The sequence below is a fragment of the Rutidosis leptorrhynchoides genome, chromosome 4, assembly GCF_046630445.1.
Source record: "Rutidosis leptorrhynchoides isolate AG116_Rl617_1_P2 chromosome 4, CSIRO_AGI_Rlap_v1, whole genome shotgun sequence".
Classification (NCBI taxonomy): Eukaryota; Viridiplantae; Streptophyta; class Magnoliopsida; order Asterales; family Asteraceae; genus Rutidosis; species Rutidosis leptorrhynchoides.
In genome coordinates this window covers 57,109,359-57,122,150 of record NC_092336.1, presented here as the reverse complement: position 1 = coordinate 57,122,150, position 12,792 = coordinate 57,109,359, and positions in this window count along the sequence as shown.

Sequence of the window (12,792 nt, the reverse complement as noted above, 5' to 3'; positions counted from 1 at the left end):
CCAAGGATAGTAATTGCGTCCGACACGTTATAGACCATATTTAAAAGCATGTCACGGGACATTGCCTTAACAGTTGCTTGTTCAATGCTTTCCTTTACAACCGGACGGTAGTTTACCGAAAGGTAATATACGGGACAAGTAAACTGGACGTGTTGCTTTCCAAATACAAGGTTAGCAAGTGGGTGACACAAAACCGCAAGTTTTGAGCTAAAATTTTCAAATCTGAAACCCACCAAACCCACAAAAATATTTTGCAAACACCGGTAAAGGGTTATTCCGGAAAACTTATCTAGGGTAAAAACTAGATTTCAAAAGATCAAATGTTTTCATAAAGATCCAATTTCCTTAATGGATCTAAATTTTTATAGTCATGTGGGACTGTAAACCATATCGTTACTACCATTGTTTATACCGCCGTATAGAAATCACTGATGTACAAAGTGTGAAGAATAAAGAAGTGATTCTAGTATTACAAGATAATATTGCTTGAGGACAAGCAACGCTCAAGTGTGGGAATATTTGATAATGCTAAAAATGAACATATATTTCATAGCATTATTCCTCAAGAAAGACAAGCTTTTAGTTGCAATTGTTCTATTTACAAGTGATATTCGTTTAAATAATAAAAGGTGAAGACAAAAGACAGATTCGACGAATTGAAGACGCAAACGACCAAAAAGCTCAAAAGTACAAAAGACAATCAAAAAGGTTCCAATTATTGATAAGAAACGTCTCAAAATTACAAGAGTACAAGATTCAAAACGCAAAGTACAAGATATTAAATTGTACGCGAGGACGTTCGAAAATCCGGAACCGGGACCAGAGTCAACTCTTAACGCTCGATGCAACGGACTAAAAATTACAAGTTAACTATGTATATAAATATAATATAATATATAATTAATTATATTAATTATATATATATTATATTTATAAATAAAAAAACCGTCGGCAGAGAAAACTCCAAGGACTGAGCTGTAATTTCATTCTCCGCGACTCGCGGAGTTTGAAGAGGATTTTGCCGCGAGTCGCAGAGCCCCAAATTTCAACTCTGGCTATAAAGCAAACCGAATTCTGATCATTTTTCATATTCTATTTTCTCTCTTCTCTATCTATACGATATATATATATATAATTTATATTTTAATTTTAATTTTAATTATAATTCTAATAATAAGGGTATATTAGCGAATGTTGTAAGGGTGTAAGTCGAAATTCTGTCCGTGTAACGCTACGCTATTTTTAATCATTGTAAGTTATGTTCAACCTTTTTATATTAATGTCTCGTAGCTAAGTTATTATTATGCTTATTTAAAACGAAGTAATCATGATGTTGGGCTAATTACTAAAATTGGGTAATTGGGCTTTGTACCATAATTGGGGTTTGGATAAAAGAACGACACTTGTGGAAATTAGACTATGGGCTATTAATGGGCTTTATATTTGTTTAACTAAATGATAGTTTGTTAATGTTAATATAAAGATTTACAATTGGGCGTCCCTATAAATTACCATATACACTCGATCGGACACGATGGGCGGGGTATTTATATGTACGAATAATCGTTCATTTAACCGGACACGGGAATGGATTAATAGCCACTAGAATAATTAAAACAGGGGTGAAATTACATTCAAGGGTAATTGGTGTAATTGTTAACAAAGTAGTAAAACCTTGGTTTACACGCAGTCGATAACCTGGTGTATTCATTAAACAAAGTATTAAAACCTTGTTACAATTCGAATCCCCAATTAGTTGGAATATTTAACTTTGGGTATAATAATAATTTGAGGAGGACACTCGCACTTTATATTTATGACTGATGGACTGTTATGGACAAAAACCAGACGGACATATTGAATAATCCAGGACAAAGGACAATTAACTCATGGGCATAAAACTAAAATCAACACGTCAAACATCATGATTACGGAAGTTTAAATAAGCATAATTCTTTTATTTCATATTTAATTTCCTTTATTTTATATTTAATTGCACTTCTAATTATCGCACTTTTATTTATTGTTATTTAATCGTACTTTTAATTATCGTACTTTTTAATTATCGCAAGTTTATTTTATCGCACTTTTATTATTCACAATTTCATTATCGTTATTTACTTTACGCTTTAATTTAAGTCTTGTATTTATTTTATATTTTACATTAGGTTTTAACTGCGACTAAAGTCTTAAAATCGACAAACCGGTTATTAAACGGTAAAAACCCCCCTTTATAATAATAATATTACTTATATATATGTTTGTATTTTTATAAAAGTAAACTAATATAGCGTTGAGCTTTGTTTAAAGATTTCCCTGTGGAACGAACCGGACTTACTAAAAACTACACTACTGTACGATTAGGTACACTGCCTATAAGTGTTGTAGCAAGGTTTAAGTATATCCATTCTATAAATAAATAAATATCTTGTGTAAAATTGTATCGTATTTAATAGTATTTCCTGCTAAAATTAATAACTATTTTATATACACCTCGCACGACATCAAGTGTCCTCCCGCTCGTGTAAAAACATCAAAATGTGACATACCCCTCCAAATGGCGTCAGCGTCAAAGTTGTTATCTACCCTTTCACCATAATGAATCAAATTTGTACAATCGGGTAGTAGCAACTCACCAGGAGTATATATCTGTAAGGCCCTGGCCATGTCCAGCATGGACATTCTGTACATCCTACCGCCAAGGATAAACCTAAGAAATCTTCTATCATCTATTCTAACTATGTTTGTATCAAGTGATACAGTACTCATGAGCTCAACACACCATTCCTTATATACATGTCTACGAATGGTGAAAAGACGTTCCCAATCTGTAAAAGAAGAGTTCCCGTACCTCTGAATCAGTAGCAGTCTGACTCTATTAGCTAGCTGAACTCTTTCCAAAGGATCCCAATCGATTACCCTTGGCACCTCTACATTTTTAGTTACCAATCTAAATTTGTTCCTTTGATATGTCTCGTAATCCCTCCATCTTCTATCAAATCTCAGATTAGGATGCAAAGTGTGCTCAGGAATCGTTGGGTATTCTACTGGCGGCCTCATCGGGAATACTAAAAATTCATTAACAAACTGTACTGGATCATAATAAGGTACGTGTTGATCAGGCTGTTGTTGTGGTTCCTGTTGTGGTTCTTGTTCGGGTTCTGGCTCGCGTTGCATTTCTGGTTCTGGTTCTGGTGCTGGAGCAGGTCGTCTAGATGATGATGCTCCTGAACCTCCAGTATCGGCTTTCTGCAAAACACATTAAACACAAAATTTGTGCATCCAAGTACGCATTAGTGTTAGCAAAATAACAATTTAAAACAATCACAATAACATGTTAAATCAAAATTAAACTTATACACATTTTCACAATTTTTACAATTCTATACTTTTCCAAATAAGCACATATAAAAATGTAGACAAAGTTCATAAGCATTTAACTCAAATAACATGTCAAAATAGTCATTACTAACAATTAGACAAGTCTCAATTGGCAAATATATCAAACTAATCAAGTTCATGAATTTTGGAATTAAACAGTCCACTTTAATCTTCAAAAATCATGTTTCGGATCAATGTTTGGATTATTTAACTACCTAAACATGTTACACTACTCAATTTAGCAATAATTCATGACAAAAATCGGCCATAACCTGTTTATATCAAAAAGCCCCAAATTGCTCAAGAACACAAACCCTAGATTTCTAAAAATTTTGAAGTTTTTGGCTTCAAATCATGTTAAATAGCATCAATCTAGGTTATACATGCATAAAATACTAACAATTTAACACTAATTACACTAGAAATCAACAAAATTGCATTAGGTAAAATATTGGTAATTATCACAAAAACTAGAAAATTTATGAGTTTAGGGTTGTAATTTTTACCTTTTTGCTGAAGAATGATAATCTAAGCATGATTAGAGCAAGAAATTTGACGAATTACGGTGAAAAAATGATGAAATTTGGTGAGATTTTGTGAGAGTTTCGTGTATGTGTGTGTTGAGTGGTGAGGAAGAACAGCTCGCTGGTTCTTTTGAGTCTGGCCAGATTTTCAGCCTCATGCGATCGCATGAGGTTGGTGTGTAAACCCCATGCGATCGCATGGGGTGCCGGCTACAGTATTTTTGGCCTTTTTTTTTTAAACCTTATACTTTATAAAACTTATAATTAATTAAATTCTAAAAATTATGTTTTCCTTTAGGAGCGAGGGTGTTTCGGATCGTTGTCCTAGTCCGTTCCTCGACAAAATTTTAAAATTTGTCACTTTGTAAACGCGGTTTTAAAAGCAAAGATTTTTGGGGTTTTTTAAATGTTTTTAGCATACTTTAATTCAATAAGATTAAAAATAATGATAATAAAAGTTCTCGTCCCTCCCTTGGGTAAAGCAATTTCGGTTCAAAGACCTAGTCTTCAACTCACAACGAATTTTAAAAATCATATTTTTAACTTACGAAATAAAGTAAATTTTTGTTTTTAAATTCACACCAAACTTAATTTTAAAATGCATAAAATTAAAAATTCATATTAAAAATTCACACCAAACTTAAATTATATTTTTGTTTTTATACATACAAACTTATATTAAAAATATTAATTTTTCAAATATTTACAATTTTAAATATATTGATTTAAAAGTTTACAATAGTATTTTAATATTTATATATTAAATTTAAAAACAAAGTAAAAATAAAATTAAAAATCTTTTTGGTCTTTTATCCCACTTTAATCAATCAAATATTATCAAAAATATAAGCCCCTCTTTTCGGTAAAGTAATTTCGGTTCAACAACCTAATTTAACTCATGACGAATTTTTGAAATATTTTTGGTTGATTGATTAAAGATATTTATACCTTAAGAATAAACGTTAAATTTCGCAGTGATGTAATAAATTTTTGTATGATATCAATAATTTCGGTCGCAAGGCCTAATTTCATCGAATACCAATTTAATACTTTATAGCGAACAAATTAGCGTTTATTATCAAAAGGTTAAAAATAAAAATAAAAATAAAAATGAAAACTGTACAAACTTACCTGTGAAATATATTTCTTAGTGATATGCTCTAGCCCACTCATAAGATAGTCGGACTAATTGGTTTTTCATGGCTACATAGGCGTAACCTCGAGCATTTAACGTTTTTTCTTCTAAACATATAAACGGTCCGTCTCTGCATAAAGTAACAAATTCGGTATTTGAATAGGTTTGATTATTTGAACATTTACCTTCGTGTGACCATTTTCCGCATTTGTGACATCTTTCAAGGTGTCGTGCTCTTCTTTTCGCTGCGAATTTTGATTTTCCTTTACCAAATTGTAACTTATTATCTTCGCATCTAGATTCTTTTCTTACTCCGTCCAATTTACCTCTTATTAATGATACCAATTCACTTGGAAGTGTGTCATTATTACCTTTAGTGATCAAAGCGTGTAGCATTAGACCATGGTTTAATTCACAGGAAGTCTTCATTTCGTAAAACCTAAAAAAATAAAAATTCAGAATGGGGGGAGAAGACTAGTTCTTTAGGGTCTGCTAGGGAAAGACCATTCAGGTTCCATTTTTGAGAACTACACGAAAACAGAAAATCTAACTCTAACAGAAATACATATTATTCTTTAAAAGACTTGATTCTCCCCACACTTAGTTAGCTGTGGTGTCGAAATTGTGATTAACTTCGTTGTCAACTTCCATCGGACTATCTATGTAATGTTTAACTCTGTGATCATTAACTTTAAATTCAATCCCATTTGAATTTATCAATTCTACTGTTCCGCATGGGAAAACTATTTTGACTATGAATGGTCCAGACCATCTTGATTTCAATTTTCCAGGAAATAGCTTGAATCGTGAATTGAAAAGAAGAACTCTGTCTCCTTCTTTAAATTCTTTTGAACTTCTGATTATTTTATCATGCCATTTCTTAGTTCTTTCTTTATAGATTAACGAATTTTCGTATGCTTCTTGTCTTAATTCTTCTAATTCGTTTAGTTGACTTAATCGTAGACGTCCAGCTTCATGTAAATCAAGATTACATGTCTTCAAAGCCCATAATGCTTTGTGTTCAATTTCTACTAGAAGATGACATGCTTTTCCGTAAACGAGTTTAAAAGGTGTGGTACCAATTGGAGTTTTATAGGCTGTTCTAAAAGCCCAGAGTGCATCCTCCAATTTAATGAACCATTCCTTCGGATTTGATCCTACGGTTTTCTCTAGAATACGTTTTAATGCTCGGTTGGTATTTTTAACTTGTCCACTTGTTTGTGGATGATATGCGGTGGAGATTTTATGAGTTACTCCATATCTTTTAAGAACTTTCTCAAGTTGATTATTACAGAAATGAGTACCCCGATCATTTATTAAAGCTTTCAGTGTTCCAAACCTTGCAAAAAGACGTTTTAAAAAGTTGACTACAACTCGTGCATCGTTAGTTGAGAGAGCTTGTGCCTCCGCCCATTTAGATACATAATCAATGGCAACGAGAATGTATAGATTATTATGAGATTTTGGAAATGGACCCATAAAGTCAATACCCCAAATGTCAAATACTTCACATACTTGAATGACATTTTGTGGCATTTCATCACGTTGACTTATTTTTCCGGCCCTTTGACAAGCATCACAGGATTTGCAAAGAAGGTGTGCCTCTTTGTAAATTGTAGGCCAATAGAATCCAGCATCATAAACTTTTCTTGCTGTTAGTTGTGGCCCATAATGCCCTCCTTTTGGTCCTGTGTGACAATGGTTTAAGATTTTACTAGCTTCCTCCCCGAATACACATCGGCGTATTATTCCATCGGGACAACTTTTAAACAAATGTGGATCTTCCCAGAAATAGTGTTTTATATCACTAAAGAATTTCTTTCGTTTTTGGTACGACAATCCTTTTTCAAGGAATCCACATACTAAGTAGTTTGCATATTCTGCAAACCATGGAATTTCATTATAATCTATCTTCAATAGATATTAATCAGGAAAGTTGTCTTGTATGGCCGATTCATTTAGAACTTCTAATTCGGGATTTTCAAGACGAGAAAGATGATCAGCGGCGAGATTTTCTGCTCCTCTTTTATCTCGGATTTCAATATCAAACTCTTATAAGAGTATAATCCAACGGATTAATCTTGGTTTGGCATCTTGTTTCGAAAATAGGTATCTAAGAGCAGAATGGTCGGTATAGACCACCGTTTTAGCTAGAACGAGATATGATCAAAATTTGTCAAAAGCAAAGACAATAGCAAGGAGTTTTTTTCCAGTAGTTGTGTAATTTGTTTGTGCTCCTTGTAACGTCTTACTAGCATAATATATAGGTTTAAATTGTTTTTTAATCCTTTGTCCTAAAACGGCTCCCATTGCAAAATCACTTGCATCGCACATAAGTTCAAATGGTAGATTCCAATTTGGTGTTATCATGATCGGCGCATTAGTGAGTTTCTCTTTAAGAATATTAAAAGATTTGATGCATTCATCTGAAAAGATGAATGGAGCATCCTTTTCTAGGAGTTTATTCATAAGAGTGGCAATTTTTGAAAAATCTTTTATGAAACGTCGGTAAAAACCGGCATGCCCTAGAAAACTCCTAACTCCTCTAACATTGGTGGGATGTGGAAGTTTAGCAATTACATCTACTTTAGCTCTATCCACTTCAATTCCTTCCTTTGAAATTTTATGTCCAAGAACGATGCCTTCTTTAACCATGAAATGGCATTTCTCCCAATTAAGAACTAGATTTGATTGTTCGCATCTAATAAGCATTCGTTCAAGATTAACTAGACATGATTCAAAAGTATCACCGAAGACTGAAAAGTCATCCATGAAAACTTCCATGCATTCTTCTATCATGTCGTGAAAAATCGCCATCATGCACCTTTGAAAGGTTGCAGGGGCGTTGCAAAGTCCAAATGGCATGCGTTTGTAAGCAAAAGTACCATAAGGGCACGTGAACGTGGTTTTCTCTTGGTCTTCGGGTGCTATTGGAATTTGAAAATATCCGGAAAAACCATCAAGAAAACAATAGTAACTATTTCCGGCTAATCTTTCCAATATTTGATCAATAAAAGGTAAGGGAAAGTGATCTTTTCTGGTGGCGTCATTTAATTTTCTATAATCAATACATACACGCCATCCTGTTACAGTCCTAGTAGGAATAAGCTCATTTTTCTCATTTGTAATGACAGTCATTGTAGTGACCCGAACTTTTCCATGTTTATATATATTAAATGAAATTGATATTTACATGATTAAGTGTTTCCAACATGTTAAGCAATAAAACTTATTAAGACTTGATTAATTGGAATAGGTTTCATATAGACAAATGACCACCCAAGTTGACCGGTGATTCACGAACGTTAAAACTTGTAAAAACTATACGATGACATATATATGGTTATATATATAGTTAACATGATTTTATTATAAGTATGTATCTCATTAGGTATTTTAACAATGAGTTATATACATAAAAATGAGACTATTAAATTAAGAAACTCGAAAACGATATATATAACGATTATCGTTATAACGTCTTACTAGGTACATATGAATCATATTAAGATATTGATACACTTGGTTAATTATGTTAAATGATAAGTAAATATATCATTAAGTGTATTAACAATGAACTACATATGTAAAAATAAGACTACTAACTTAATGATTTTGAAACGAGACATATATGTAACGATTATCGTTGTAACGACATTTAAGGTATATAGATCATATTAAGAGATATTCGTACATCATAATATCATGATAATATAATAATTTAAAATCTCATTTGATATTATAAATATTGGGTTAACAACATTTAATAAGATCGTTAACCTAAAGGTTTCAAAACAACATTTACATGTAACGACTAACGATGACTTAACGACTCAGTTAAAATGTATATACATGTAGTGTTTTAATATGTATTCATACACTTTTGAAAGACTTCAAAACAATTATCAAAATACTTATCAAAATACTTCTACTTAACAAAAATTCTTACAATTACATCCTCGTTCAGTTTCATCAACAAATCTACTCGTATGCACCCGTATTCGTACTCGTATAATACACAGCTTTTAGATGTATGTACTATTGGTATATACACTCCAATGATCAGCTCTTAGCAGCCCATGTGAGTCACCTAATACATGTGGGAACCATCATTTGGCAACTAGCATGAAATATCTCATAAAATTACAAAAATATGAGTAATCATTCATGACTTATTTACATGAAAACAAAATTACATATCCTTTATATCTAATCCATACACCAACGACCAAAAACACCTACAAATACTTTCATTCTTCAATTTTCTTCATCTAATTGATCTCTCTCAAGTTCTACCTTCAAGTTCTAAGTGTTCTTCATAAATTCCAAAAGTTCTAGTTTCATAAAATCAAGAATACTTCCAAGATTGCAAGTTTACTTCCAAGTTTTCTAAATCCATTCCAAGTAATAATCCAAGATCAAGAAACCTTTGTTACTTACAGTAGGTTATCTTTCTAATACAAGGTAATAATCATATTCAAACTTTAATTCAATTTCTATAACTATAACAATCTTATTTCGAGTGGAAATCTTACTTGAAATTGTTTTCGTGTCATGATTCTGCTTCAAGAACTTTCAAGCCATCCAAGGATCCTTTGAAGCTAGATCCATTTTTCTCATTTCCAGTAGGTTTATCCAAGGAACTTGAGGTAGTAATGATGTTCATAACATCATTCAATTCATACATAAAAAGCTGTCTTATTCAACGTTATAAACTTGTAATCACTAGAACATAGTTTAGTTAATTCTAAACTTGTTCGCAAATAAAGTTAATCCTTCTAACTAGACTTTTAAAATCAACTAAACACATGTTCTATATCTATATGATATGCTAACTTAATGATTTAAAACCCGGAAACACGATAAACACCATAAAACTGGATATACGCCGTCGTAGTAAAACCGGGGGCTGTTTTGGTTGGGATAATTAAAACCTAAGAAGAAATTTGATTTAAAAGCTATACTTATGGAAAAATAATTTTTCTTATGAACATGAAACTATATCCAAAAATCATGGTTAAACTCAAAGTGAAAGTATGTTTTTCAAAATGGTCATCAAGATGTCGTTCTTTCGACGGAAATGGCTACCTCTTTCAAAAACGACTTGTAACTTGTATTTACAATTATAAACTTATACTTTTTCTATTTATATTCATAAATTTAAGTTCAATATGAAACCGTGGCCACTGGAATCAATTAAAACGGATTAGAAACGAAGAAATGGCGAGTAAAACAAGATTGATAAAAACTACTCATTTTACCTACGTGAAAGTTAGTAATAAATCTATTCCAACCATAACCTAATCAACTTATATTGTATATTATGTAATCTTGAGATACCATAGACACGTATACAATGTTTCGACCTATCATGTCGACCCATCTATATATATATTACGGAACAACCATAGACACTCTATATGTGAATGTTGGAGTTAGCTATACAGGGTTGAGGTTGATTCCAAAATATATATATAGTTTGAGTTGTGATCAATACTGAGATACGTATACACTGGGTCGTGGATTGATTCAAGATAATATTTATCGATTTATTTCTGTACATCTAACTGTGGACAACTAGTTGTAGGTTACTAACGAGGACAGCTGACTTAATGAACTTAAAACATCAAAATGTATTAAAAGTGTTGTAAATATATTTTGAACATACTTTGATATATATGTACATATTTGTTATAGATTCGTGAATCGACCAGTGGCCAAGTCTTACTTCCCGACGAAGTAAAAATCTGTGAAAGTGAGTTATAGTCCCACCTTTAAAATCTAATATTTTTGGGATGAGAATACATGCAGGTTTTATAAATGATTTACAAAATAGACACAAGTACGTGAAACTACATTCTATGGTTGAATTATCGAAATCGAATATGCCCCTTTTTATTAAGTCTGGTAATCTAAGAATTAGGGAACAGGCACCCTAATTGACGCGAATCCTAAAGATAGATCTATTGGGCCTAACTAACCCCATCCAAAGTACCGGATGCTTTAGTACTTCAAAATTTATATCATATCCGAAGGGTGTCCCGGAATGATGGGGATATTCTTAAATATGCATCTTGTTAATGTCGGTTACCAGGTGTTCACCATATGAATGATTTTTATCTCTATGTATGGGATGTGTATTGAAATATGAAATCTTGTGGTCTATTGTTATGATTTGATATATATAGGTTAAACCTATAACTCACCAACATCTTTGTTGACGTTTAAAGCATGTTTATTCCCAGGTGAATACTAAGAGCTTCCGCTGTTGTATACTAAAATAAGGACAAGATTTGGAGTCCATGTTTGTATGATATTGTGTAAAAACTGCATTCAAGAAACTGATTTCGATGTAACATATTTGTATTGTAAACCATTATGTAATGGTCGTGTGTAAACAGGATATTTTAGATTATCATTATTTGATAATCAATGTAAAGCTTTTTAAACCTTTATTTATAAAATAAAGGTTATGGTTTGTTTTAAAATGAATGCAGTCTTTGAAAAACGTCTCATATAGAGGTCAAAACCTCGCAACGAAATCAATTAATATGGAACGTTTTTAATCAATAAGAACGGGACATTTCAGTTGGTATCCGAGCGTTGGTCTTAGAGAACCAGAAAATTTGCATTAGTGTGTCTTATCGAGTTTGTTAGGATGCATTAGTGAGTCTGGACTTCGACCGTGTTTTCTTTAAAAATGATTGCTTAACATTTTTGTTGGAAACTATATATTATTAACATGTATATATTATGTGATATATTAATCTCTTAACATGTTTGATATTGTGTGATAGATGTCTACCTCTAGCACAAATCCCATTGACTCACCTAATAATAACGAAGAGTCGAATATATATTGGACTGATTCACAAGTTCCCGAAGAGGAACCGGAAGAAGAATCAGAACCGGAAGAAGAATCAGAACCGAAAGAGGAGGAACCGGAGGAGGAAATAGAACCGGTGGGGGAAATAATAAAACGGTTAAGTAAAAGAAAATCCTCAACCAACCGACCAAGGTTAATTATGGTCAATGGTGTTTCCGCCAAGGAAGCAAAATATTGGGAGGATTACCAATTCTCCGATGAATCGGATTCCGACGAGAATTCCGATGATGTTATAGAAATTACCCCAACTGAATTTAAAAAGGCAAAAGAAAATAATAAGGGAAAGGGCATAAAAATAGAGAAATCTAAATCCAACCCCGATGAACTTTATATGTATCGTCAACCCCCGAAGTCCTTAAGTTGTAACAATGACCCGGGAACCTCTAAACCACCAGGTTTTTCTAAACCGTTGTGGAAAACGACAGCTAGTATTAGGGGAACATCATATATCCCTAGAAACTTTTCAAAAAGAACCAAAACCGAAGAAGAAGAAACGAGCGAGTTGGAATAAGATAGTTGTATTCGTGTGGTGTAATATATGTAGTATAGTGTGCTTATGCTTTATGATATATGTAAAAATTGCTTGTATTAATAAGTATTTTTTTTTTGAATCTAACTCTTGTCTATTTTACAGTATAAAATCACAAAATGGATAGACAACCCAATATTTTAAGAGACCTACCCGGAGACATGATTGATGAAATCTTGTCTAGAGTAGGTCAGAATTCCTCGGCACAACTATTTAAGGCGAGATCAGTTTGTAAGACATTCGAAGAACGTTCCAAGAATTCCTTGGTTTATAAAAGGCTTTCGTTCGAAAGATGGGGGATATCACATTGGGAAATCCATAAGTTACGATGTGTTTA